Here is a 25,125-nt window from a genome sequence, read left to right as displayed (position 1 = left end):
GTGGTTTCAGGAAGCACGGGACAGGTGAGGCATTAGATATGCAAAATCATGCTTCTTAATCTGCTGGGGTAAATTCACCAACATCACTGACAAGGCCTGATAAAACAGCCAGAAGCAGCCTAATGCATCATTTAGGCAAATGTGCAACACCTGCACTCTTTCATTAGCTGCTGTCTGTAAAACTGTGTGCTCCGGTTCATCATTTTCCAATTGAGTCAATTTTTTACCCATTACAAAATTAGTTTACCCATTTGTTGCACTGAAGTGACTATTCTGTCTAAAACCATCTATGAAAGTATATATTTCTCATACTCTTTAGGTAGCAGACATACATTCAGGGGTGAGAGCGCAGATTCCGTTAGCAGGGTTAAAGGCCATTCTCTCTGGGTTTATTCTGATAAAACACATACAGACTGGTTGGGCAAACTCCCATGAACCCTCCGGTATCCTTGTGAGGGCAAAAATCTGGTCCATCTGGTGCATTGTTCCTCCTGGATCCAACGTTCGACTAATGGACGGACCTTCCGCTCCAGTACCCGGACATAGACCTTCCCAGGGAGACTGAGGAGTGTGATCCCCATTCTTAAAGATTGGAACCGCCACCCCAGTCTGCCATCCTAAGGACACTGTCCGAAAGCTCCAAATAATGTTGAAGATCCATGTCACCTGACTAAAAGTCTTTTTCCCATAGCGTCACCAAACTCCTGCCACACCCAAGGTTTTGTTTCCACAACTGCTAATGCCACACTCCGCTTGGCCTGCCGGTACCGGCCCGCTGCTTCAGCAGTCCCCCATGCTAACCAAGCTCAGAAGGCCTCCTTCTCCAGCCTGACAAGTCCCTTTATGGCTGGTGTCCACCACTGGGTTTGAGGACTGTTAAAACAACAGGCACCAACAATTTTATGGCCATAGTTCCACACAGCAGCATCAGCAGTCGAGGTCTAGCCCATTGCCTATGTTCCCAGCCTCACTTGGGATGCAACACGCACTGCCACACACTCCCAACACAGACTCACTATGTGTTTTGGTCTACCAGGACTATCCGGCATTTTCCCCTGCCACCTGATCCCCCTTAACACCAGGTGGTGACCAGTTGACAGCTCTGCTCCTCTCTACACCTGAGTGTCTAAAACATGTGATAGCAGATCCGAAGATGCAATTATGAAATCAGTCATCAAACTGCAGTTATGAATACCCTTATGTTTGAACATGGACAAACTACAGTATGGTTGGCACAGAAGTTCAATGACAAAGCATCGCTCAGGTTCCAGTCGAGCAAACCATTCCTCCCAATCACATCCTTCCAGGTTTCACATTGTCCACCTCCGAGGTCTCCTAGAAGGCTGGATACTGTGGACTGGTGTTTGATACATAAGCACAGACAGCAGTCAGAGCCCGTCCCCTGACTCAAAGGAGGCAACTCTCTCGTTAACCAGGATAAACTCCAACATACTGCAACCAAACCAGGGAGCTATGTGTAGACCCACACCTACCCAGTGCCTCTCACCTTGGGCAACTCAGGAGTGGAATAGAGTCCAGCCCCTCTCCAGGAGTTTGGTTCCAGAGCCAGAGCTCTGGCTCCTCTCCCATGAGAGAGGTTACGTTTTATATTCCTAAAGCCAGATTTGGTAGTCGACAATTGGATTGGTTCACTGAGGCCCCTGCATTCAACTGCCACTCGATTACACTGCACCTAACCCACATGGTCCCCTCTAAATAGCACTGAAGGCGTAAATTTCACTTTGACGCCATAATCATATAGTTTTTATTCCCAGCCATCCATCCATTTTTCAAACCGCTTATCCTACTGGGTCGCGGGGGGTCCGGAGCCTATCCCGAAACCAACGGGCAGAAGGCAGGGAACAACCCAGGATGGGGGGCCAGCCCATCGCAGGGCACACTCACACACCATTCATCCATCCATCCATCCATCCATTTTTCAAACCGCTTATCCTACTGGGTCGCGGGGGGTCCGGAGCCTATCCTGGAAGCTATGGGCATTGGGCAGGGAACAACCCAGGATGGGGGGCCAGCCCATCGCAGGGCACACTCACACACCATTCACTCTATAGTTTTTATTATGCATTATTATTACATATTTTGTTACTAGTCCCTGTCAGTTTTTGGTATTGATTACTATCAGCATCCTTTGGCTTTTGGAATGCTACATAAATATAATACATTATTATATTTTACTGAATTAATACTCACCTTTGTTGGTGTGCTAATACAGACAACTCAACATCGATGTGGGAGGGGCCAACGTTGGTCAAGCAGGTTGTTAACCAAGGTCAAGTACAGTCAGTGGAAGCCAATGTGGAGGCTACTGGATGTCGTCCAGTGCCTATCAAAAGACAACAGTTACGGTACATTGAAGGAATAGCCAGCTACTGTACTACTAGTGTTTCTGCTGTAACTTTCTGACCGTGGTCCCTCCACTGACATCGTTGTCCCTCATGTGCGTTTGCATGGACACCAGAGTGTCAGGTGTCCTTTAGGCGTGTAATGCTGCTGCTGTACAATGCCAAAGAACTTACGGCTCCTAACTACGGAAAAGTGTTAAAACTGGAGGTTGATGGCTGTGCAGTTGGAGGATGATGGCAATATCCAACATCCCATCCTTACTTCTCTATGAAATTTGATGAACATCGATGAAATCATTCCACAATCGAAGTGGAAAGTTTAGCATTTTTATTAGCATCGAGACACCTCTGAGGTCTGCGTGGGCCCCAGCTCTCTGTTTCTAGGTGTGCTAACATACCACAACCCCACCATTTTCCTGTCTTAAATGCCAATCCACAGCCAATGGCTGATGCATTGGTCATTGAGTCAAAGAGCAAGATCCCACCTGCCAGCTGCAGACGTCAAGGTAGCTGGAACAACCGGGAACCCGCAAAGGAGTCATATGCATGGCAGTGCGTAGGACTCTGGTCATGTGACAGTGTTCAGGCGTGACGTCGACACAGGTGAGCCAGTTGCTGTCCTTGATGCTCACCAAGACAGCTGGCACCACACGTGAGCTGCAGCATGATTTACTGATGCTTGATCAATTATGAGAAGGTATGTGAGAATGTTCCATCAGATGCTTTGTCCCGCTCATCTGAATTTCTTGACTGACTCGTTTCACTGATCAGTTCATTCTTGTGTGTGTTTGGGGGGGGGTGTATGTGCAATGGTAATGTGTGTATTTGTGTTTTCCCCATTTCACTACTTTTCTCTTTGCTCCCCTACACTTTCTCTCCTACAAGTGGGCTGTACCGATTGGTCAATGGTCCTGTCACTCTTCCAAACTCCTTCAGAGGCCCGCCTCTGTCAATAGCATCTGCCCCAGTTACACAATGCCACTGAAGCCCTCATTCAACATGACAGCAGAGGAAAAGGAGAGACAGATTGCGAGCTGTGCTGTTGCGGAGAGGTTTGCACGGTGATTTGTGACCAAAACTTTTTGCTTAGCCTGCGGCTTTGCTTGGGGCTATTCTGATATGGTTATCTCTGTTTATATTTTCTAAAAAGCACATTACTTTACGATATATCAATCTGTAAATAGTACCTGAAAGCACATGGCATTTCTTCTCTGACTCCACTGATACTGCAATAGTTTCCCTTTTTGTATGTTACCTCCTGGTTTCCCTCGACAGGTCTAATGGAGGTTGCAATATTATTATTGTCTTTCATAACCATTTATCTTGTGTAGGGTTACAGGAAGCCTGTCCCAGGAAGCATGGGGCAACAAGGTCCCAATGGCAGAGATTCCAGTCCATTGCAGAACACCCACAGCCACAGCAAAGGCACCCCAGTCCATCTAACTGTAGAAAGAATCCAGAATTAATACAAAACATGGCTCTACCCAACATGTCAATGCAATCTAATAAAAGTTTATTTGGTATTTTGCAACTATGTTCTGGCGTGTAGCTTGCAGTGTCTTCTTTTCAATGTATTTGCATACATCAGAACAATAAACACAACATTTTACTTCATCCAGAAAATAGACCTTTTTTTGTAACAGGAACTAAAACAAGGATTTATCCTCAAGAGAAAAACAAATATAACTCAGTAAATCGTTTTAGAAAGGAACTTTAATCTTTAACACGAGAACTTTCAGAAGTATTTACATGTCATGAATCTCCTCATTGCTAATTCCAGACCCAGTGACATAATCACTTTGAAAAACATTATTGTCTGTAGCACATAAAAGGAACCACGGCCTGTTACTTCTAACACTGGAACCTGGTAATTTGTTGCTTCGCTAAATCATTTTAATCGTTCATTTGTAACGAATAAAGTTCAAGAGTATCTTTGGAATGCGTGTTTAATTTCATTATATTCAGTATAACTGGAATACACAGTGAGTTGTATGTTAGCGAGATCATTTAAGCATAAGTGGTGCAAGTTACTGAGACATGATGAGGCTGTATCTGCATGTAACATAAATTCTTACTCATGCGCTGGAAAGATCTTACATATATGCATAATTACATTTTTTGCCTCCTTTATCTGAGAAATGAGAACTTGTACATGATATTACTATATATGGTCTGGAGAATGAACTTAATGTCTGTAATCTTTAATAATTAAAGGGGAAACATATATTTTAATATGTTAAGCAATATTATCTCCAGTTTGCTTTTCAGTCTGGCCGCCTTCACAATACAATGCAGCTTTGCTTCCTACATTTATAGGTAAACTGTACAAACAAGGCAGTCGGTTAATTATACAATAACTTGTCTTTTTATTTGCTTGGCCTTCGATGCTTGCGTAATCGATCGTAATTCACTGTCTGGGCATTTGGCCAATAAGCAGTGCTGATTTCTTCCTATTGCACTGAAATACATACTGTGTTATCTGTTGACAGTTTCCTACTGGAAAAGAAAGAAATTTTACCTACAATACTTTGATCTTAAGATATTTCCATTCATCCAGCTGTCCTCCAACCACTCAACCAAGAACAAGGCCCAAAATATTTACATAATTTACATAATTTATAAAAATGAGTATTTCAGTCCCCAGCGTACACATAACTGCAATGCATTCTGGGATGTACAATTGGAAACCGTGACACTGCGCAGGTGTCAGAGTCAGCACATTACTACTGCAGTTACATGCTGTATGGCTATTTAAGAAGCTGAGATAAGGATATGTTTGACCAAATTAACATGATACTAGACTCAGAAATAGTAATTTTTATATTTCCCTTCTGATGATCTACATTGAAATGCGTGTGAGATGATTGTACATTTTTAGCAAATCAGAGATGAGTCGTGAAAAAGGTGCCGCTGACTTTCCTAGGGGCTGGACCGGAGTTGGCGGTGCCTCCGTATGACAGCAACCAAAACGTGGACCTAGTGAGGATAAGCACGGCATGCGGCAACATGTTCAGTGCACCTGGGCTGCAAGCATCCATTAAGGAAGAACAAGTCCGCCAACGGCTGACAATCCGAAGGTTAATAAATTCCTAGAAGAATCCATTTCTGCGTACTGACATTCGAATACAGGGAAACGTGATACACAAGACAGGAAGGTGAGAATGAAGCGAATGAGTAAGATTTAACCAACTGCACGATTCAAGTCTTAAAGCAGAAGAGGATTGTTGCAATAAATTACGTGTGATTATCGTGCCGTGAGATTATTATAGATTATCGATTATTACCGATTATACTTATGATTATTATTATTACTTAGTCATGGTAATGTCTATTTTATACTTATTAGCTCAAAAACATGCTTAAGAAGATGTTGAGGAATAAAGGTCTAGGGTTTTACTGGAAGCATAGAAATTACAATCATTCCAGACATCACCAGGAACACTATTAGCACACTTAGCAAAACTGCTGTTTTAGAGGTGGATCCAATGATAATGGCTAACACAGCATAACACTGATAGATAACAGGTTTCTGAATATTCATTGTTCTTCTAGTGCACTCAACAAAAGAATGGTCAGAATCATTGTAGATCTTCAATTCTTTTTCTATACCTGCTTGCAAAGTTACGGGGCTCTGGAGCCTTTCCTGTAGGCAACAGACACAAGACGAGGAATAACCCAGGATGGGACACCTACAGACAATTTCCCCCCAAGGTGAGAACACGTAGACACAGGGATGGATTACAGACCGGGCCAGTGGGGCCGCTGCCCAGGGGCCCTTGGGGTGCAGGGGGGCCGTGGGGCCCCTAGCCCAAAACAATTTGCAACGCTTATCAACAATGTATTTTTGTTTGTCTATTTTAGAGGGCCTACATTCTTTGATCCTCTGCCTACAAGGGCCCCTGACCTTATAGGGAGGGCGTTTGGCTGCCAAGGGCCCTTGAATTGTGGTGGTTGTGGTGGTGGTGCTGGTGCTGGTAGTGGTGGGGGGGGGGGGGGCTCACGAACGTTTTGCCCAGGGGCCCACACAACCCATAATCCATCCCTGCATAGACAGACTTCAGCACTGCTCTCCAAAGGTGCAAGGCAGCCATGTCTTCCATTGTACCACCGTGCCCATCCCTCATTGTGAATCACTGAGAATCAGAAGTAATGAATTCTCCTCTTCTGTGCTTGACATGGGAATCTAAGAGGTTTCTCTGATCTATGACGGTATCCATGTTAAACCTGAGTGCCACACCCCAACGGCCAACTCGGTTCACCTGGAACAGGAATGAGGAGAGCGGTCTGTGCCAGGGAGTCTGTGCCCACTGCTGCATGACTGCAAGTCCTGTTATTTCAGAGTCAGGTTACGCATCCACAGTGTGGGCTAAAGCTGTGTCCACTTACTGAGCCAAGTCTGTTTTATTTGTTGTCAGAGGGTAGAGGGAACAGGTTAAACATCTGAAATGATGCACGACACCAATCACAGGGCACACAAGGATCCCAGGGTGTCAAGTCAGGTCAAGAGGCAGTGCAGCCATGTGACCAGTGAAACCTATCAGGTGGAAGATGGAAGGATGGTAGATCCCATTAAACCAGAAATCGGTCCCCAGAAAAGGTCTGCAGTTGGAGGTAAAATGAATGGTAGTGGCACAGTGGTTTACACTGTTACTTCACACCTCTGGGATTGGGATTGGGACTGGGACTGGGACTGGGACTGGGACTGGGACTTGTGTCTGTGCATAGGCTCCATGTTTGTGAAGTAGAAAAACATACTAAGGTGAACTGATTTGCCAAATTGTGTGTGTGTGTGTGTGTGCGTGTGTGTGTGTATGTGTGTGTGTGTGTGTGTGTGTGTGTGTGTGTGTGTGTGTGTGTGTGCGTGCGTGTGTGTGTGTGTATCTGTGTGCACTTGCACCCTAGGATGGGTTGGTATCTCATCTTGGGTTAGACTCCAGACTCCCATGACCTTGCAGAGGGCAAGCGAGTATTGATATGATAAAATCAAACTTTACTGAAATAAGGGTTAATTTCCTGTGCATGCAGCAGCAAGATACATATGGTGCAAAGACAATGCAGACAAACTTAAAAAAATGTGTGCAAGACAAACAGACAGAACATCTCAAAAAGGAATGTTGGGGAAATTAAAATAAACAAACACCGTATGTGCAATTAAAACCTCTGACGTTTCTGTACCACATACTCCAGGCAGTTTGGTGTGATGTTATTTTCCTGGAGACATTCTTTCTATTTCCAGTAAACAGAATGTCCTCTTTGTAATCTTTAATGCCAATCTGCACATAAACGTCCGATATAATCAGTTTCCCCATTTTGGTTTATTTAGTAGGTCGTCGTCAGTAAACAACCATAAAGTTAAATGGTAATTGTTTTGTATCATTACTATATACATAACTGTGTGACATAAAAAAGGTAGCTGTTTTGCCTAAACATGTTCAGATTAGATGTCTGTTTATCTGATAAGCTAAATCACTAAAGGGATTGTGGGACAGATGCTGTTCAACTGGGTTAACAACCCTGAACGAGCGAACCAGTATGAGGCAGTACTGCCTTCGGAAGCCAGAAAACAGAAGAGAGTCTTTGACTGTTCATTCTCAGTTGATCAGACAGGTACTGAGCAACTGCTGGTGGTCCAGGACCAAAGAAGTGGAGAACATCATCAACAAAGCTGCATGCTGTCATAGAGGAGATGGACTCCACCGGTGCTCAGTGCAATAATGTGAGGCTTCCATGTATGAATACAAATAGCTTCCATTGAAGGTCTGGCTGACAGGTATCTGGGGGTCTGCCCAGGGAGGCTGCACTGGACTGGAGAGACAGGCAGCTGTGACTGAGGAAGGAAAAGTCGCCCCGCTGAAGGTCTCTAACCCCGATGGGGGCATTACATACTCAACAGAGGTGTCTTACTATGCAGAGATGAGCCCTAGGCACAGATGACAGATCAAGGGTGAGCATCAAGGACAGCAACTGGCTCGCCTGTGTCGATGTCACACCTGGACACTGTCACATGACCAGACTCCTACGCACTACCATGCTTATGAGTCCTTTGAGGGTTCCCGGTAGTTCCAGCTATCTTGACTTCTGCAGCTGGCAGGTTGGCTCTTGCTCTTTGACTTTCGAATCACGCCCCTCGTACTGTATGACGACCTGCCATCGTTAAACTATTGATGAAGCGAGTGTCTGTTGTGGTACCGTGCAGGCAGTTCATTGTCACCCCGGTTGATGATATTTTGACAGTCCAAATTGCAGGGGGTCTGCTAAGTGCCAGCTCATCAAGAAACAGGTGAAATTCCAGCAACAGAAAGCAGACTCAGCCAGCATTCTTGGGCTCGGCGCCATCCTACCAGCAGATTATCAGGGACTGCATAGTGCCGTCATTATCTGTACCTGCAAGTGCATCTGCTCAGCCAACAAAATAATCTGTCTCCTCATCTGTATTCGGATGGAAAACCGAAAGTATGCGTGGTTTATAACCAGAAGTACTATCAAAACTGTATTTTATGTCCTAATATTTATGTGGTGCGATGCCCCCCCTCCCCCCATCCTGGGTGGTTCCCTGCCTCGTGCCCATTGCTTGCGAGATAGGCTCCGGACCCCCCCCACCACCCAGTGGATGGATATTCATTTGGAGGTGTAATTGTTGTGCATTAAGTAAACTATGTTTTATGAACTTTCTGAACCACTACCACCCCCCTTTAACCGGGTTACATCGAACACTCAGAAACTGAAAAAAAAATCATCTAAAAATCCAAAGATTTTATTTTACATTGGAAATAGAAACTATTCACAGTAAAGCAGTAGAGATATATAGAAATATTCTTCAGTTGAAGGGAATGAACTTAAACTCCAATGATGCAGCATGTATTGATTTTGTCATTCCCACTGAAACATGACTTACTGCTGTACAGCAATACAAGGTAAAACTTTTTTTCTTGTTCAAAATTTTCACTGTTTTTTAAATGGAAGGAATGAACACATACAGCTAAAAAAGATGAGTGATGTATGGGGTTGGGGGGTTCGGCTTGTATTGGGGTTGGAGAGAAATCTGCACATGACCCAGGCACCTCCTCCTCCTCCATGGGGATTTCCCAGAGTGACAGCTGGGAAAGGAAAGCCGCTATCAGTATGTGAATCCAAATAGTGATTCCTCAGAACATGTCAAGGACAGATACGGAGTGCCACAAGGTTCACTTTTAGGTCCCCTACTATTTTCACTATACATGTTACCTTAGTTATTTGTAAACATAGAATTAGCTTTCATTGCTTTGCAGATGATACACAATTACATAAATCGGCCAAACAGAAGATTGACAGCAACTTCATAGAATGGAAGAATGTTTAATGCATATCAAAAAGTGGATGTCAGACAACTTCCTCCAGCTGAGCCTAGACAAGACTGAGGTTCTTCTTACTGGCACTAAAGCTACCAGAAGTAAACTATTGGACATCATAGTCAATCTGGAGGGACTATCTATTACACCAAGTACTGTTGTTAACATTTACATTTACAGTATTTGGCAGACGCCCTTAGCCAGAGCGACTTACATAAGTGCTTTGAGACTCTGCGATGAATTTCCGATGCTAGCTCAATAAGGACCCAAGCTATGAATACCATCTCTCTGAAAACTCTGTTGAGAAGTGCAGAATTTTTATTATTATTTTTTTTTAAACACACACACCAGAAAAAGAGCCGAGTTAGAATACAGAAGTACTACGTCAAGTATTTCTGAAAAAGGAATGTTTTGAGTCGTCGTTTGAAGACATTCAAGGATTCAGCTGTTCTGACATCTAGGGGGAGTTCATTCCACCAATTAGGTGCCAGGACAGAGAAGAGCCGAGATGTGTGTTTTCCTTGTGCCTTGAGGGGAGGTGGGACCAGTCGAGCAGTGCTGGAGGATCGGAGAGATCGTGGTGCAGTGTGGGGTGTGATGAGGTCCTTTAGGTAGGATGGTGCCAGAGAATTTTTGGCTTTGTATGCGAGCATCAGTGTTTTGAATCTGATGCAGGCAGCTACAGGAAGCCAGTGGAGGGAGCGCAACAAAGGAGTGGTGTGGGAGAACTTGGGAAGGGTGAAAACAAGACGAGCAGCTGCATTCTGAATCAGTTGGAGGGGACGGATGGCGCTCAGTGGTAAACCCGCTAGAAGCGAGTTGCAGTAGTCAAGGAGTGAGATTACGAGGGACTGAACGAGTATCTGGGTAGCCTGAGTGGAAAGAAATGGACGTATCCTCCTGATGTTAAAGAGGAGAAACCGACAAGAGCGTGAAAGACTGGCGATATGTGAGGAAAATGACAACCGATCATCTATGGTAACTCCAAGGTTTCTAGCAGAAACCAAAGGACGGATCAGGAAGTTGTCAAAAGAGATCGCAAGGTCGTGGAGGGGGGATATGTCAGACGGGATGTAAAGCAGCTCAGTTTTACTAGTGTTGAGTTTTAGCTGGTGAGTGGTCATCCAAGATGAGATGTCTGCCAAGCATGCAGAGATCTTAGTGGAGACATGAGTGTCTGAGGGAGGGAAGGAGAGGATGAATTGAGTGTCATCGGCATAGCAGTGGTAGGAGAAGCCATGTGAGGATATAACTTTGCCAAGAGATTTAGTATAGAGGGAGAATAGGAGAGGGCCAAGATCCGAGCCCTTCCATGTCACTTGGTATGTTCGGACTTCTAGGTAGGAAGCCAGCCAGCGCCAGGTCGAGCCACCAATGCCAAGGCTCCTAAGGATGGATAAGAGAGTTTTGTGGTTGACCATGTCAAATGCTACTGATAGGTCAAGAAGGATGAGGACAGATGACAGTTTGGCTGATCTGGCAGCATGTAGCTTCTCAGTGACTGCTAAGAGGGCAGTCTCTGTAGAGTGAGCTGCTTTAAAGCAAGACTGATTAGGATCCTGGAGGTTGTTCTGAGAGAGATAGAGAGAAAGCTGGTTGTAGACTGTACGTTCGAGGATTTTTGAAAGGAAGGAAAGAAGCGATACTGGTCGGTAGCTGCAAGTGTCCGAGGGATTTAGAGTGGGGTTTTTTAGGATGGGAATGACCCTGGCTATTTTGAATGCTGTTGGTACATGACCGGAGGTTATGGAGCCATTAATGATAGTCGTGATGAAGGGGAGAAGGTCTAGAGAGATTGTCTGAAGCAATGCCGAAGGGATTGGATCAAGTGGGCAGGTGGTAGGGTTGGAAGATGAGATGACTTTCATGATCTCATCTGCCGTAAGACCGGAAAACTGGGCCAGTGAGGGGGGAGGGAAATCCTTAGTGTGTAGTGTAGTGGATGAGGGAGAGAATGTCTGACAGATTCTGTCAATCTTCTCGGCAAAGAAGTTGGCAAAATCTTCAGCAGTCAGGAAGGAAGGAGCAGGAGGAGGCGGAGGGTTGAGTAGAGATGAAAAGATGTTATGGAGTTTGCGAGGATCTCGTGAGGATAATTCTAGTTTGTCTTTGTAAAAGGCAGTTTTACCTGCAGTCACGTTCATAGAGAATTTGGATAGCAGAGTACGGTAGGAAGACAGATCTGCATCAAGCTTAGATTTCTTCCATGTCCTCTCTGTTACCCGCAATTCTCTTCGGTTGGTGCGTAATGCAGCTGAAAGCCAAGGAGTAGGCTGAGTTTTCCTGGGTTTGGAAGACAGCGGGCAGAGGTTGTCCAAGGATGTGTAAAGTGAGGAAATGAGAGTATCAGTTGCAGACTCCAGTGCCAAGGAGGAAAAGGAGTCAGGGTCAGGAAGGTAAGACAGGGTGCAGGAAGCAACAGAAGAAGGGGAGACAGAGTGGAGGTTTGGTCGAGTGGGGAGGAAACGTTGAAAACTGGGATTGGGCAAGACGGGTAGGGCAATGGTAAAGGATACAAAGTGGTGATCAGAAATGCATAGAAGAGTAGAAGTGATGTCAGTAGCTGGAGAGGGGCGGCTGAAAACCAGATCAAGGACGTTACCTCCTTTGTGTGTAGGAGAGGAACTGTTGGATGTTAGAGAGAAGGAATCGAGAAAAGGGAGACCAGAAGAAGGGAGCTTGTCATGGGGGAGGTTGAAGTCACCAAGGAGAATGAAAGAGGAGCTGTCAGTGGGGAAGAGACTGAGGAGAGTATCAAGCTCCTCTAGAAAGCAGCCTAGGGGGCCAGGAGGGCGGTAGACAACAATGATCCGAATATCGAGTGGAGAGGTAACAGCAACTCCATGGAATTCAAAGGATGAAATGTTGAGATGGGGCAGCACCAGTCTAGCACCAGTTCCGAGTTACCAATAGACCTGTGCCACCGCCCCTGCCAGTCTGGCGAGGAGAGTGAGAGAAAGCATAAGCAGAGGAGAGAGCTGCCGGAGTAGCCGAGTTCTCAGGCGATATCCAGGTCTCCGTCAGAGCCAGAAAGTCACGAGAGTGGTGTGAAGCAAGGGCGGAAATGAAATCAGCCTTCTTTACAACAGACTGGCAATTCCAGAGGCCACCCAACACGCTTCGCTGGGACTGGGGTGTTATGGGAGGGTAGACAAGATTACTGAGAGTGTGGCCCCTGGATGTTGGATGAGATCTTCTAGATCTAAAAGATAAGTGGACTGGTATATGTCTAAGGCACATGTCTGTAGTGATAGTGTGAGAGATTGCGAAGTAGAGGATAGGATAGAGTAGGAGAGAAAATATTAGAAGCAGTAGTAACAACTAGACCGTTTGCCTTTACACAGGTGTCTGTCGTGGTGTCACCTTCAATTTAACTCAGTAAGCCCTACCCCCTAATTAACACCTTCAGGGAGACCGAAACTACACACGACAACAACAGTTCAGGGAGATCGAAACTACACTTGATTGCCAGAAACTACACACAACAACAGTTTCAACAGACAGTTGAAAACAGTTAAAAGTCTTGGTGTTATTCTTGACTTCGATCTTTTCTTTAATGTACATGCTTCTAACATTAGCCGTACTGCCTACTTTCACCTGCGCAATATTGCCAAGTTAAGAAACACGCTTTCAAGATGCAGAGAAATTGGTTAATGCTTTTATTACCTCCAGGCTCGATTACTGTAATGTCTTATTCTCCAGCTGTCCAAAGAGGTCATTAAATAAATTCCAGCTAGTCCAGAATGCAGCAACCAGAGTCCTCACCAAAACTAAAAAACATGATCATATTACCCCAATTTTATCTTCACTGCACTGGCTGCCAGTTAGATTTCATGTTGACTACAAAACACTGCTCTTAACCTATAAAGCTGTAAATGGTCTTGCACCGAAGTATGTGAGTGACCTCATTTGCAACTACATTCCGAATCGTACACTTAGATCACAAGCTGGTGCAGGTCTTCTATGCAGGTCTTCTATCCGTACCCAGAATAAAGAACGTTACTTTTGGGGGAAAAGCATTTGCTCATAAAGCACCACAGTTATGGAATAAACTTCCTATTAGTGTTCGGAACTCAGACATAATCTCTGCTTTTAATTCAAGGCTTAAGACGTACCTCTTTAGCCAGTCTTTTGGATAGTTAAATCCCCTTTTCTAAGGTGAAGGGAAATCTGGAGATTCATAGTCATTTGAGACTTTAGGTGAAAGGGTGGATTGGTGCTGTCGTCCTCCCACTCTCGGCAATCATTTAAGCCGTGGACGGTAGGTTGACTTGACGCCAAAACCCCTGGAAACCCTCATGCCTGTGCTGCCTTCCAGGTCTCTCTTTTAGCCAGGCTGTCATAGTTACTCTAGTCCTGCCAGAGGTTAGGTTAGGTGTAGGGCAATAACTCTTCTCCATCTTCTGTTTTCCGAGCTGATACCGACTCTACACCCTGTGAACCCGCACCTGGACTCTTGGAGAGAACAACATGAAACCAACTGGGACTTTATAACTATATGAACTCTAATGAATCTCAGTATAAATGCAGTTTCATGCTGCCCGATCCCCCAGAGGAGGATGCGGTCCCCTTCCAAGTATAGGTTCTTCTCAAGGTTTCTTCTTGCTAGAGGGAGGTTTTCCTTGCCACTGTCGCCTCAGGCTTGCTTGGTGGGGTTCTGGCCGGTTAAATGTAAAGTGCTTTGTGACAATGACTGTTGTTAAAAGCGCTAAATAAATAAAATTGAATTGAATTGAAAGGTCAGCCCTCAGCCCCCTGCCTGTTGTGTGCCAACTTGGGGTGGGGTGGGTTGATTGTAGAATATAGTGATCTCTTAAATAATTAGTAGTAAATTAAATGACTAGTTAGTGAAATCAAAGTCCTGTGTTTCAAACAGAATGGGCCTTTGTATCTGGTGGTCGTCCACAATAATACGCATGGATTTGAAGAAACATAGACAGTCGAGTAATGAGACTCAAGGGAGCAAATGACATCTGGTTATAATACATTATTTGTGGCTTTCCAAGTAATGTGTCTGTATTTGGGTGCATCCCTACCGTACACTACCTGACAGAGACAAGGAGCTAGTTCCACTGAACAAGAGAGTTTAACACAGCATTCCAGAAGGTGCTAACCATTGCTAAGCTGCCACAACCCAAAGTCACCCTTCACCAGGCTAGGAATGTGGGCGTCGGATCAGTGCTCTGCAAGGAAGGGGAGAGGGCGCTGGAGTGCTATAGCAAACAGCTGAGCAGGCCAGAGGGCAACTATTCTGGTAATGTGTGATTGAATGACCCCGTAAGGGAAGATGGGATCGTGCTGCGAGTTGCCTGGGCAGTGGATGGGCAAACTAAGAAGCTACATAGGACCCAATGGCCACCAGGGGGCCATCCATTTCATCAGCCTGTCAGAATAGCAAGGAATCTGACAAATGTCAGTGCTGTGCAGTCACTAAGGGTGTTCTGGGTCCAAGCACGCTTTCATCATCATTTTATATTGAAGAGAACATAGAAAGAAAAGCTGTATCGCACAGCACAACGAACTTCATGATTAATGTCCTTATTTTGTGGTTTATTTTAAGTTTTCTTGTACGCCGTGAAGTATTTAAGTGAATGAAGATAAAGGGGATTTAGTCTGACAAGTTATCCGGCTAAGCAAGAAATCCTGCTTCGTGAAACAGTCCCCAGCCCTCTTCTAGATGTATCGAGTATGCGATGCAGTGATTTTCATTTAATCGTGCTGCATATATAAGAAGGTGGCTCCGTATTTTTCTAAATATCTTAAAGCTTTTGTGTGCTGCATGCAGTTGTTCTTGGGCACACACGTCAGCCCAGATTTCCAGCAAACGCTGCACCTCTGCTGCAGACGAAAGTTTTCCCTTTGTCGCCATGTTTGTTAAATGTGTTCCAACCTCGGGCACGGTTTGCTTTCACACTAGATGCATACTGTGCCCAAGTCCAACTAACCCTGCCCAGGCCCACTGCTGTCAGCGGGCATCGGCACAGTACAGAGTGATCACAACCAATGGGACTGGGAGGCAAACGTTTTCAGGCATGGTACAAATTGTCTTGTGTGAGTAGAACCTAAGATAGGGGGGTAGGACAGTTGTGATCCATCCTGACTGTATGGTGTCTGTCAGTGTCTGAGGGGACCGTTTTGGCCCTCACTGCAGACAGCCAGGCTCAGGCACAGAAACTGTCAACTTCGCTTTGAGTTGACTTTCTAGAGTTGAGTTCAGTGAGGCTCTTTGCATCGTCTTTGTGATGCCTGTACTGCCAAGTCCTAATAAAAAGCAAAATATGTGCCTCTTCCAGTGTCTGCATTTTTGACTTACGTGTCTCAGCGCCATAGCACTTTAGGAAGAACATGCAGACACGCAGGCGTCCCGAGGGGCAGCCCCCATGCAAGGCTCACCTGCTTCTAGTTCCTGATCCTAGCATAAGCTTCTGCTCTTCTGTCCTGCAATCTACATCTGCCCACATGTCTGGGCCCGATATGCTATGACCCGAGGTCCCTCTCGCTTTCTGGGTATCTGATTTCCTTGTGCTGACGTCTGAAATTCTCCATCCTTTTTGTCCGTCCTTGTGTGACAAAGGTCTCTGGGACAGTAAAAAGGTATTTTTCAAAGCAGATAAAAAAGACTTGAAGAAACTATCAGAAAGAAGGTGGAAGGGAAGATCGATGATGATGATAAAGTGAAGATGCAAAAGGCAGATTCCTCATCAGCTCCCACAGACCTCTCAGTATAGCAAGGTCTTGCCCTCTCACACATCTCCGGAATGTTCCATCGCTACAGTGGGCTGCTCCGATTCTCTTTGGGTTAGTGTCCTGCATTGACAAATTGGACTAGAAAGTTCATTCTCTCTGTACGGAAAAACTCATTACCACTGAACTTATCTTACCAGGAAAATAAAAAGTCAGTTGCAGATAAGGCTGTCACACGTCATCTGCTAGCTACATCCCCACTGTGGTGGATCTGGCATTTGAGGTACATCATTTTGAGATTAAGGTGTATTTTATTGATCCCAGGAGGAAATTTTGCTGCATACAGCAGCAAGAATGCACAGACGAACATACAGTGTAACACCTGCAAAATTACACACTTCTTTGTGTACCATAAAACATAAATAAAAACATTATTCCTGAAAATACAGAATATCATGATCCTGCAGAAATATATATAGAATATATATGAACAGATAACACCAGACTTGTGCTGGACAAGATGACATGGAGTAGAAGTTCTATGCTATCTGTTGATTGATTAATTTTCCTGACAGACCCTGTCCGGTCCATGTGGCATTTCCATGTTTGGCCAACAGGTGTCGCTGGTCATCCCGTCTCCCGTTATTCCCAGGTTGTTAGTTCCTAGTGTTTCCCTACTTGTCCCTCTGCTGTGTGGCTTAATAGGCTAAGCAGGCAGCTTTCCGCCAGTCTTCCCTTTTCTTGATCGTTGGAGGCTGGTATCTGGCCAGCTTCAACTATGCTTGTATTTTAGACTAAATGTTTCTTTATATTTGTGAGCTATATATTTGTATTATGGTTCATTGTTTTCCCCTGTTTTTAGTAGTGTTTATTTAACCTTGTTTTTTAGTCTCCCTTGGTGTTGAGCCTCGATCTGTTAATTGACCTCACCTGCTCTTCTTACCCCTTAGTTTGTAATGGTTCACATATACCCCTTGTTATCTGTGTATATTTAAGTGCCTGTCATGCCTGTTCTGTTCCTTAGTCGGTCATTGTGGCTGTTTGTCCTGCATTCCAGTGTTCAATTACCACCTTGTAGTTCCTGTGTCTTAATTCCTGTGTCTTAGTTCCTGTGTCTTAGTTCCTGTGTCTTAGTTCCTGTGTCTTTAGTGTTTTACTCCTTGTTCAGTTCCCGCTTCCTCCTAGTTCTCGTGTTAGTTTCCCTTGTGATTAGCTTTAGTTAGTTCATGTTTTACCCCTCATGGTTCCTTTACTTTCTGGTTCTCCATTTGTGTTCTGTTTGTTAATAAACCCCTTTCTTTGACAGACGCTACATAGATATTCTCTCCTTCGTGCTGCCTCACCATAACACACGGAGCAGGTGGGCTGTGGTGTTAACGTCCTGGCTGATATCTGTCCTTATCAAGTACCCAGCATGCCCTGCCAATGCTGAGGTATGTTAGCAGGAAACCGATAAGCAAGGGGACCCACACATTCCGAGTGAAACCCGCATGTAAGGAAAGACACATGGATCTGATTTTCATGCTACCTCAGTGAAAATCTGTCTTTCTGCAGATGTGGCATGATGTCGAGGGGATCAGTTTAATGTGTGTGACTCCATTCAAAGGACCAGGAAGCGATTGCATGTCTATCTCTGGGTGTCTCTGGATGATGTAGCTTTGCCTGTCACCACCAAACCCCCTTATTCATTCCCATGGCTTAAGCTTCTTATAATGGGCCCCAGTGCAAAATTCTTTTGGACGGCCCCCTCCTCATTTCTGTCTTTGCACGAAAAAACAAAGTTTCTATACCCTTCATGGTTAAATGTCCTGGTGAAAGATCCATAAGGTATACAACACACAATTTTATAGTCTTGTTATAGAATATATATTAAAAAATTGTTTTTTACGAAAAGGCTATAAAAGTCCATATTATTTCACACAGGGGCGCCGCTAGCAATTTTGGGCCCTATGACAAAATATGAGGTTGGGCCCCCCTACCACACCCATTCAGATCTCTGGGGGCCCCTAAAGGGCGTGGGCCCTTAGAATTGTCCCAACTTTCCCCCCCTTAGCGGCGCCCCTGATTTCACAAAGGTGGATGGTACATCTGTAAGATTTAACAATAAATATGTGTGTGTGTGTGTGTGTGTGTGTGTGTGTGTGTATGTGTGTTTGGTTTCATAATACAATGTATCATGCTTTGGTAAGACCAATAGCCTTCTGATCTTCCCTGCGAAGGGGGCCATTGATCCTCCCCGAATTGTTGTTTGCTCGGCAAGGAACAGTTCAGATGATTTGTTGGCAAGAAGTTCTTCAGAGCAACTAGAGGCTCATTCTTGGAACCAGCACTTTTAACCGCAAGCCTGGCAGCATCGTGGCCTGGTGCTGAGGACCATTAACGGTCTCGGGTTTAACCCGCTGCCGTTTCTAACAATGACTGGAGTGCTTCCATCAGTGTCTGGAACATGCTGGCAGGATCACCGTCCAATTCCATCTCGTCTGCCAGAGGGGACGGACTTGACAGGTCCACTCATTGAGAGGAGTCTGAGCATATGGTAATGAAGAACCAATCATTTCCTTTGTTGCAGATCATTATCCGAACATCGTACGGAGAAATGCCTGGGGTCAGACCTACAGTCCCATGAAAACAAGAACAGACTCGCTGATTTGAAGCACAGTACATCAACAAATCACTTTCTGCAGACGTCTTGATAACAGCATTATAAAGGTATGTGCTTTCATGAATTTATTATGTCATGGCAATGGACTTCATTTCCTTTTAGTTTTCGTTAATTTTCCTTAACATTTGCTATAGCCGGTTCCTACCGCACATGATAACTTGCTTGACATGACTATGCATCAATAGGATCTTCTTAAGTTAACTACTGCAGACATTTTGGCCTATTAACTGCCAATCTCAGATTGCATATCCGGAGTATTTTATCCCCAAGTCTGCTCTTGCTTTGGCAGCGGAGGCTCTGTTTATGCATGGACTCCACCATGGTTATCAATAAGCAGAGGTGGCAATTTCAGGTCCAGGAAGTAAAAATCCAGACCATGATTTACTTTCAACCAACCAGTGGAGCATAAAGAGTCACAGTCACAGAGTGTTCATCTGGTTGGTTGAAAGTAAATCATGGTCTGGATTTTTACTTCCTGGACCTGAAACTGCCACCTCTGTCAATAAGGAAAAAGCACTGCAGTACAGTTATAGCAGCCATTAGCAGAAATAAGGGTGCAATTCTCTGTCGATTTTCTGATATTTGTTGGCAGTCGAATGTGAAGCAGTGTCGAGGCCTGGGGGATTGACTTCCAGGGTCTGGACCGGCTATCTGACACTAGACATTAACCCAGTGCTATTAGATGAACAAATTCAATAAACGCACCTTTTAAAACCCACTTGGACCTTTATCTCTGGCAGACATGGGAAGAAATGGAGGTCGTGGAGGTCATATATCATCTGTATCTCATTGCTCACATTTTTCTTGATTAATCAAAGGCAGACCCTCATCTGTGCATCTGAGGCCACGTGTCTGTTTGCAGGATTTACTCAAAGTAGCACAAAAGAAGGAAAAGTGATTTTCCCACAGCACACACACCAGCCTTACAGATGTGTGTCACATCTATGATTAACATGCATGAGCATCTTCTTTAACAGAAAAATCATTCCCAGTACAAACACACACATGCACTTATGCAAACTATGCTGTCCGGCTACATATGTCATTTTCCCACCGTGATTCCAGGAAACAGACTCATCAGTGCTCTGGGAAAGCACTTTGGTATGTCCTACTGTTATTTGTTCCACCGCTATGAGGAAGCCGCACTGAAACAACTTTGACTGCTGGAGTGTTAATCTTAACATAACATGGTATCTGTACCAGGACTCAGAATCCAAGGTACGTCACTAAGGTTGCTTCCCTCAACTTGGCCCCTAAGTTCTAGGTTTTACTGGACATATTTCTGTCCCAAACGCAAGTATACGACTGCGTTTGACAATCTCTATATAACAGTATTCTAATGAGGAAAATGTGTAGGTATCCCCAAGCCAAAACATATGTTCAAAACATATGCACTGTTTAATATTTTGGGCTGAGCTGGAGACATTAACGCACACGTGCGATGTTGGCGTTAAAGATGCATCATTATTCGTACTTTGTGTGCTATCGGAAGGACAGCATAAACATCCTGCGACCAGATCTGAGACGATACCCCCTCCATGAGCACCGGCATTAAATCAGGGGTGAAGGATGGGCCGGGATGCGGGTGGATGCTTTGATTTCACTCACGGTGGAGGGATCTCCAGTGACCTTCTGCCGCTACGGAAGGGGAGAGTCCGCTGTGGTTAGCAGCCGGTGCAGATGGTCAAGGGGCTAATAAAGTTCAGTAGCAGTCCAAGCAGACCAGGGAAGCTCAGCTTTAACTGGAGCAAAGAAACTGCCGGAATGACCCCCTGTAACTATGACAGCATACTGTTCAAACGGAACATGGTTTAATCATACGTGTGTCTGTGGTTTTTAGTACAGTCTGTGGTAATAGCTGGGGTGGCATGGTGGTGCAGTGGCTAGCAGAGTTGTCTCACATGTCTTGTCTCACATGTCATACATGCCGGATTTCCAGATCCTGTGCCAGTCAGAATGGGATTCTGCGGAGCCTTGAAATAATCAACAGTGCCTCAAGTGTTGTGACTTGGTATTGTGCCATGGTATTTATATCTTATTATAATGTGATTTAAATCTTATGATCTATATTGTAGTGCTCTTTTCACCTTGTAAGACTGTTCTTTTAATTTTCCTGTTCTTAGATGTTGCTTATGATTTTAGCAAACAATGTTCTCACAGTAGTAGGAGAGGATTTTTCATTATGTAATCTTAGCAATTCACACAAATATTAGCTCCCAGGGAACTGCCTCTGTTTAGTCAAGCTCAAGTCTGTCTTTGATTTCCTGGTTTGACCACACGCACGCTGCTTTGCTATCGTGCAGCACTGCCTGACCCTGATGCTCCTTCATTTCCTCTGCTATCACCCGTCAATGCCTGCCCCTGGTTCTCCTTAACCTGCTCTGCTATCATGCAGCATTGCCTGCTCCAAATGCCCTTTCACTTGCTCTGCTATCGTGCGGCAATGCCTGTCCCAGGTGCACCTTCACCACTTCTGCTATCGTGCAACATTGTCTGTCCGTGGTGCCCATTCATCTGTTCTGCTATCAAGCAACAATACTTGGTCTAGTGCAGCACTGACTGCCCCTGATGCCCCTTCACTTGCTGTACTCTCGGGCGACAGTGCCTGCCCTCGCTGTGCCTTCATCTGCTTTGCTATAGTGCAGCACTGTTTGTCCCTGGTGCACCTACACTTGCTTTACTGTTGCGTGGCACTGCCTGTCCTCCACATTGCAGTTCAGTTCTAGATGTATGAATGTTTTGAACTGTACCTGGAAGTCAAAGGCAGAGGTACCTTGGGGTGTTGGTGATGATGTAACAGACCTGGTCCATATCACGATCCCCAGACCTGTTTCTGCACTGTCTGTGTTGCTGTCATCCATTACAATCTTCTCTGGCTACTTACTGTCATCTGGACTCAGATTGACAGAAGTGTGTGGTTCTTACCAATCGAGTTACATCTGGTGCAAAACTAGCTGCTGTTTGTCTTTTTAATTTCATTTGTGTGTCCTGCCAGGTTTACATCTGCCATTTGTGTGTCCTGCCAGGTTTAAGTAAAGCATAGACCATCAAATGGGATTAATAAATAAACAAAAAAACAAGAGTTCATATCCCAGACTGGAAGAACAGCAGTAGGAAAACGGAGGCAAGCAGAGGGAGGCAGAAAAGGCTGCAGAGCCTCACAGGAGGCAGAGACAACCGCAGAGAAACAAGGGAGGCAGAGGCAGCCACAGAGAAACACAGGAGGCAGAGGCAGCCACAGAGAAACACAGGAGGCAGAGACAACTGCAGAGAAACACGGGAGACAGAGACGGCCGCAGAGCATCATAGGAGGCAGAGACGGCTGCAGAGCATCATAGGAGGCAGAGACAACCGCAGAGAAACACGGGAGACAGAGACGGCTGCAGAGCATCATGGGAGGGGGAAACAAGAGGCAGATGGAGCTGCACAGACAGCCGCAGAGCATCTTGGGAGGCAGAGACAGCTGCAAAGCATCATGGGAGGTAGAGATGGCTGCAGTGAAACATGGGAGGCAGAGGCAGCCACAGAGCATCATGAGAGGCAGAGATGGCTGCAAAGTACCTTGGGAGGCAGAGACAGCTGCAAAGCATAATGGGACACAGAGACAACTGCAAAGCATCATGGGAGGCAGAGACATACTGCAAACAGTATTTTCAGGATTACATACATCAGCTTCTCTGTGAGCCAGATGTTAGTTTCTCTGAAACAAACAAAAAGCAGTATTTGGGGTTCGTAGAGTTATTGGTCCTAACCTGTTTTGTTTAGTATTGTGCTGCCCCTAGACATCGACATGCAGCGGGGCAGGAAGCATGCAGCCCTTTAGACTTTTGACCTTTTTGCACCCGCCCCCGATAACCGAAAACAGGCACTGTCCGATGAATCATTGCCTAGTGCTTTCTAGCATGTTCTAGAAGCAATACTTTCAAGGACAAACTTAATTTGTGCCAAGTGTTTTGTCTTTTACAATCTGCATCTGCAGCGCCATCTACAGTGCTGCTGTAGATCTGCAGAAGCATAAAAAAGTGCTGCATCATATGAACGCTTGTGCACAGGTGCTGTAAACCATTCTGAAATCACTGAGGTCACTAAAATCAAAAGCAGCAGCGCAGCAATGAATCATAGATATAAAAAAACATAATAGAAAGACAAAGGTAAACAAGTCACTTAAGCGGCACTACATACCCATGAAAATAAAAGCATTGCAGAAAATCAGCTCCATGCAGGGTTGATACAATGGGTGTGGAAAGGCGGTGCAGCGGTTAAGGACATAAATCTGAAGGTCCCCAGCTCAAGTCTTAGCAGAAGTTCTGCTGTTGTACCCTTACGTAAAGAGACTCAACTGTCACAGTAAAACAATGCAGGGATATTTAGCAGACAGATGAGCATAGAGGCATACAGACAAATAATAATGATCAATACTTTATTAATCCCTGTGGGAAAATCGTCATTTTTACGCCTCCCTCAACTTGCTCTTTGTGGAGTAAGCTGTCTGTGAAAGGCAGCCATTTGTTGGGGCACCTAGGGGTTAAGAGCCTTGCTCAAGGACCCGCAGACGTGCGGGGGCTGGGTTTGGACCGGCGACTTTGTGATTACAGGTATACAGGCTTAGCCCACAGAGCCACACGCTGCCCCTTATCATAAGACAGGCTTATCATAAAAGAAAAAATATATATATTATTGCTGGCAAATGAAGATTCTGACGAAAGGAATAACTGACTTACAGGTAAACATACAAATGAAGGAGGAAGTTGACAGGAATATTTGGACAGTCTGTCTCCATCCATTGTTTTATAAAGGACAGTTCCCAGTGTTTTTTCTGATGTAATTATACCCATTTTGTTTTCATTTTCATCTATGCACCTTAACGGTTTACATTCCATGTGAGTGGAGTTTCAAGGAACAACCACTGACTTGCCTCGATATATTCATGCTTTTCTGTATCATGCCTAAAGCGGTTGTTTTAGAGTGGTAAGCACCCAGTGACGTGACAAGATACTGTCACTTCACAAAAAGCCTCTTCTCCCTACAAACACACACACACACACACAAACACATGCATGCATGAACGTAAACGCTGATGGAAAAGCATTTTGGTTCCAAATACTGACAAGTAGTTCAACAGGTAAAACATATCCCCTGCATTTTTCTGTTCACAGTGAAGCATTTATAAATAAAAATGGCTTAGATCGAGCTTGGGCTTCAGAGTGAGTTTACTCTGTCCTTTTATGCCTTTACTGATTCTGCTGCCAGCAGGGCATCCCTTTAACAAAGCAAGGTGGTATCTCACGCCTAATCGCCTGTCTCTCACATGTAGCTGGAAGGCTGCCTTTCACTTTCTGTGACGTCACCCCCTCCCTGCGTGGGCTGGAATACTGCCTTGGTACTCCTTATATTTCTGAACCTGGAATTTGCCAATTAGCTGACGAGGAAAATAAAGGGGCTTGTTAATACTGGCAGCCTGAACCGAATAAATGAATGAATTTTCCCCGGTTTCCTTCCTTTCGTTTATTGTCACGTTTGCTGTTATATTTTTTCTCACGGTTAGTGGAAGGCAGTGGGTTTGTACAATGACCCAGGCAGGAATCAGCTGCAGCTGCTCTTCTCTTCAACGAAATATTGACCGAACCAAAAACAGCGAATCGCTCGTGTTGCATAGGCAAGAAAAGCTCATTCAGCTGTAGATTTTAAATTGGCCAAAGGATGCCTGCCCGCTCGCACCAGACCCATGGGGCTTCGGTGGAGCCCAGACTCACGGAGCTGCTTCTTGCGAGCTCCTCATCCTCTACCGAAACCCAGGCGTGTGGCAGCCTGCCTGAGTCAGGAGCAGCGAAGCATGCGAAACAGGGCTTTAAGGATTCATCCATCATCGTATTGACATCAGCCAAGCCCTCCCCAGTGCAAATGTTCCTACTCTGTTGTTCTGCTTGTCTATTCCTCCTGCCCTCGGGCCTACAGAGCCACCTTCAGGTCTCTGACTGCCCACAGCAAAGCAAGACAGCGTAAGAGTTCAGGATTAGGCCACGGAGCACATTGGCCTGTTAGTGCCCACCGTTTATGGAAGAGCAAGGCAAGCTGCAGTATGGGCCTA

The 25,125-nt window shown here is 45.1% G+C and overlaps 1 long non-coding RNA gene across 1 annotated transcript; it reads left to right on the top strand.

Moving 5' to 3' along the window:
* Nucleotides 1-18,957: 18,957 nt before the first annotated feature.
* LOC125705903 (uncharacterized) lies at nt 18,958-24,227 on the top strand. The gene is made up of 3 exons (XR_007381760.1): nt 18,958-19,084; nt 20,977-21,061; nt 22,064-24,227. It is a non-coding gene; the product is annotated as an uncharacterized LOC125705903 (long non-coding RNA).
* Nucleotides 24,228-25,125: the final 898 nt, after the last annotated feature.

Source organism: Brienomyrus brachyistius, chromosome 1, assembly GCF_023856365.1.
Source record: "Brienomyrus brachyistius isolate T26 chromosome 1, BBRACH_0.4, whole genome shotgun sequence".
Classification (NCBI taxonomy): Eukaryota; Metazoa; Chordata; class Actinopteri; order Osteoglossiformes; family Mormyridae; genus Brienomyrus; species Brienomyrus brachyistius.
This window is presented reverse-complemented; position numbering and strand designations above follow the sequence as displayed.